Genomic DNA, 4,929 nt, shown 5'->3' with positions numbered 1-4,929 from the left:
TCTAGCACAGCAACCTGGAAGGCCATTTTGGAGGGCCCACCCATGACTAAAAGCTTTTTTGATGGATTGTGTAGCAATTTCCACAGGAGTGCACACAAGCAGTGGTGATGTGTTTGTGCGTTTTCAGAGAACCAGGGGACTCTCTTTTCTGCTAAAGCTTGGTAAACAGTGAGATATTTTAGACATTCCCATTCTTGTCTGAATGGGATATGAAGATCTCCACGATGCCATACACTTGAACAGAGAGGCCTGAGAGGTTTGGGGTTGAGATTATTTTCACTGAATCCTCTGACAGGTCTATGCTTATGATGGCCTATTGAGTGAGTGTGGGAAAGCAGAGGATATTTTGCAAGACTGGCTTTTTTCCCCTCTTTCTTTCCTTTCTGGTTCTTTCGTCCTGAGCTATTGAAATTTCCTTTCTGAATATAAAAGAAGGCTTCTCAAGTTCATAACTCTTATGTAAAGATTTGGAACTCAACTGATTTTTTTTTCTTTTGGTATGACTGAGTCTCTTATAAGTATTCATACATATTTTATGGCTAATGCTTGAACTCTGGCTAATTTTGGGGGGCGTCAATTTCGAAAGATGTAGCAGTTGAATGACCTAAATGAACCAAATTAACCACTGTTAAAAGCCAGCCCAGTTAATAAGCACTTTATATTTTTTCACTCTTCTTCATGTTTAAAGACCAAACTCTGGTCAGTGTTTATACCATGAGAGTCCTCACTCCCACTTGCCAAATTCTGTTTGGCTGATCCCGGGAGAGACGTCTCATGGGCCCTGTGGTCCCCTTGGGAAAGGGAAGCCTCCTATTCAGACCTGGGGTTTGGTGTTCCTGGTTCTACTGACTTGCAAAGCTTTGCCCTACAGTTTCTGTAATAGAAAAGGCCTTTTCTGGAAAGGCCTCTGGCACCCTTGGAAATTAAAAAGCACTCCATGAATACAGGGTAGCATTAGCATATGCATCTTAAAATTTTAGTCTCTCTTCTTCAATTTTTTTGCCATTATGAAGAATAATGAAGTATTAAGTATAAAAAATTGCAAGCAACAAAAGGATGAAAGGTTGAAAGTTTACATTAGCTGTTTGCAAGGCCGGTGGGTCCATAAAACAGCATTATTCCTTGTGCTTTCTGCACAGGGCATCTGCCTGAGAGCTGACCTGTCAAAGGCCACCCTCACCGCTGCCTTAAAATACCCAAAGTGACAGTTCTGAAATGTCTCTTTCCCTACCACATGCTCTGTGCATTCTCTCCCTAGAGGTGAGAGCCAGGTTTGAAAAGCCGCATCACTGCTCTTGGGGTCTTTGCAGTCTCTCTTCCTCTGCACAGGTAGCAAAGGGACGAGGGACAGGAAATGCGGACCACACACCAGAGGAAGAGATTGCTTATCAGGGAAGACAGTCACGTCCACAGAGCCACAAGTGGGGGCCAAAACATTTTTTCCAGTTCCATGCCCCAGAAAGTTTTCTTGTTTTCCAGCATCTGCCCCCACCCTCTGGTTGCCTAGGTGCATTGTAACAGATCTTTATGACAGAAGAGGGATGTGTCTTTCTCCCGTTCCCCACTTCCGTTCACATTTTGTGAACATGCCTAGGGCAGCTTTTCCACGCTACAGTGACAGAATTAAGTAATTGTTGATGTAAGAAAGAATGTTAGATGGCCAAGAAAGAATTCTTGAGACATCTTTGGTGCCAACAGGTGGTTTTATTAAAGCACAGGAACAGGACCCGTGGGCAGAACGAGCTGCACCGGGGTCATGAGGAGCAGCCCATTATATATTTTCAAGTTGGGAGGGAGTTAGGGATAGGGTAAGTCTCTAAGGAATTTTGGAAGCAAGGTTTCCAGGACCTTGAGGGGGCTAGCTATTGGGAAAATGTCATTTATTACCATCTAATAAAACCTTAGTCATGAAACCCTTCAGATGTATATCAGTGGGCCATATGCTTGGGGGGGGGGCGATTGCCAACACGTATCTTGGGGGGTTTATAGATAAAGGAAGTTTCCAAAGGAATTTTTATATATTTTTTAGAAGATTTTATTTATTTGACAGAGAGAGGCACAGCGAGAGAGGGAACACAAGCAGGGGGAGTGGGAGAGGGAGAAGCAGGCTTCCCACGGAGCAGGGAGCCCGATGCAGGGCTCGATCCCAGGACCCTGGGATCATGACCTGAGCCGAAGGCAGACGCTTAACGACTGAGCCACCCAGGCGCCCAGGAATTTTTATATGTTAAAATAGACTTACAGGATCCTCGGGGTGGTGTGTGTGTGTGTGTGTGTGTGTGGTCAGGCTAGGATTGTCTTTTGCCCTTAGCAAAGTACTAACATCAAGGCAGTTGAGTCCCTAGAGGAATGTCACTCTGCCTGTTTCAAGGATTTGTCAATGGGCTGTAGGTAGTAAGGAAATTTATTTTTCTTCTGCCTTTGTTCCCCACATCAGTTGTGACAGACTATATGGTTCATAAGCCTAAAATCTTCGCTATCTGGCCCTTCACAGGAAAAGTCTGCTGCCCCTTAGCCTAGAAGATACTACTTCAAAATAGGCACTCAAGGAGAGGACGCGCAGGGGAGGTGACCTCGCGGCAGTAAATAAATCATTAATCAAGAAGATGTCTTCAGCACCGGAATCTCCTGGCTTTAAAAAGGAACCACCCAAAGAGAAAGACTTTCGAAACCCAGGCTCAGAGGGGTCCGCACAACTTTATTTCGAGCTGTGAATCCAGAGCTCTTCATTAAACCTAATCACCCTGTAATGGCTTTCGGATTGATAACCCTTTCACTTTGCGTGGCGTATATTGGTTATCTACATGCAACACAAGAGAATACAGAGGACCTATACGAAGCTGTTGATAGTGATGGACACAGTTACATGAGGAGGAGAACATCTAAATGTGATTAATAGTGCTGGATACTGCAGATGGAGCTTCGTAAAATGTTCTGAAATCTTTGAAGGAAAGACTTTGTGAGTGCGTAGTATCAGCTTCTTGTTCTGGAACGTGTTGATGAGGAGAGAAGGTAGCAGTTGCAGCCAAGCCTTGAGGCTGCAGTCCTTACCTCATTCTCCACAGCGGGAGCTTCTCAATATTGTTCTTTTATTAAGTCCTCGTATCAAAGTGCCAGGAGAATGGAAATCGTTTTGTTAATTATTAAGTTCTATATAATAAAAGTACCCAGTGCTATCAAAAAAAAAAAAAAATAGGCACTCAAATCTTTGTTGAATGAATAGAGCCACCATATGCAAGCGGCTCTCCGACCTTACTCATCCCTTCTGAGCAAAAGCCCATATCCGTCACAGACCACTAACTGAGGATACTACCACTGGAGTGAACATTACCAGTGTGCTATTCCACTGAAGCTCATGCAGAAGAGTTTCTAAGATAAAACATTCTTTTGGGTCTATAAAACTAAAGGCAGGGCCGCCTGGGTAGCTCAGTCGTTAAAGCGTCTGCCTTCGGCTGAGGTCAGGATCCCAGAGTCCTGGGATCAAGCCCCGCATCGGGCTCCCTGCTCCGCGGGAGGCCTGCTTCTCCCTCTCCCACTCCCCCTGCTTGTGTTCCCTCTCTCGCTATCTCTCGCTCTCTGTGTCAAATAAATAAATAAAATCTTAAAAAAAAACTAAAGGCAAATCTTTAGGGTATGACTTGTATTTGCCTTGGTTCTTTCTCTTGAAATTGCTGAAGACTATTTTTTTTTTTGTGGTTCTTCCAAAAGCTCCTAAACCTCTGATCAGATTAGTACTCACCATAGGACAAAAGCAGTGCATATAGAAAGATCCTTAAAATCATCTTCAGGGACATGGCAAATATTTTGCACAATAATTGGTTAACCCGGGGGGCACGTGGCTGGCTCCAGGCATTGGGCGTGTGACACTTGATCTTGGGGTTGTGAGTTCGAGCTCCAGGTAGGGTATAGAGATTACTTAAAATAAACAAATATAATCTTAAAAAAATAACTGGTTAACCTAGACTGTCCCCACTTTCAGAAACTTTAACTTAGAATTCATGAGAATACCCAGTTCCAACCCAAGATCTCGCTTGGAGCTTGGGTACAAGGGAGTTTGCTTCTCAAACTGATCAAGCACACATGACTCACAGAAAACGGAGAACAAATTAAAACCATATACAAATGGAAAGATTTCTTCTCACATTAAGAAACTGTAAAGATCGCAGGTAAAAGAAAGGAATCATTGTAGTGCCAATCATGGCAGTTGGATATCTGAGTGACTAAGGACGTGTGTAGTAAAATCTATTAACAGAGATAAGAGCCTGATCCTCAGTAAGTAGAATTTATTACTATTGTTTTCTTAATGTAAATTCTAAGCCCAATGTGGGGCTCCAACTCACCACCCCAAGATTAAGAGTCGCATGTTCTACCAACTGAGCCAGCCGGGCATCCCCTCAGTACGTAGAATTGACAGATAAATACGGACTACAAAGTCTTACTATGTTTTGCATAACTATACAATTTCTTAGTCAACTTAAACCTCCTCTAAACTCCATGTTTACCTTTTTTTTTAAGTGACAGCTGAAACAGATCATTGTGTTATTCTGTGTACTTCTTCAGCTTCAACTGGCACTCCGGTCTTGTACTTTGTTTTGTATATACTGAATCTATCCTCATACCTTTTATTTACTTTTGGTAAACTTTTTATTTTAGTGGTTTTAGATTTACAGGAAAACTGCAAAGGAAGCAAGAGTTCTCATATATCCTACACCCATTTTCCCCTATTATTAACATCTTACATTATTATGGTACATTTGTTACAATTAATGAATCGATACTCACAAATTAAATCAAGCCCATACTTTATTCAGATTTGCTTGGATTTTATGTAATGCCCTTTTCTGTTTCGTGATCCCATTTAGGATGTCATATCACATTTAGTCATGTCTTCTCAACTCCTCACGGCTGTGACTGTTTCTCACCTCCCTT

The 4,929-nt window shown here is 42.6% G+C and overlaps 1 pseudogene; it reads left to right on the top strand.

Moving 5' to 3' along the window:
• Window positions 1-2,606: 2,606 nt before the first annotated feature.
• LOC113933676 lies at window positions 2,607-2,896 on the top strand (annotated as a pseudogene).
• The last annotated feature ends 2,033 nt before the right edge of the window (window positions 2,897-4,929 follow it).

This window comes from Zalophus californianus, chromosome 10 (genome assembly GCF_009762305.2).
Source record: "Zalophus californianus isolate mZalCal1 chromosome 10, mZalCal1.pri.v2, whole genome shotgun sequence".
NCBI lineage: Eukaryota > Metazoa > Chordata > Mammalia > Carnivora > Otariidae > Zalophus > Zalophus californianus.
This window is presented reverse-complemented; position numbering and strand designations above follow the sequence as displayed.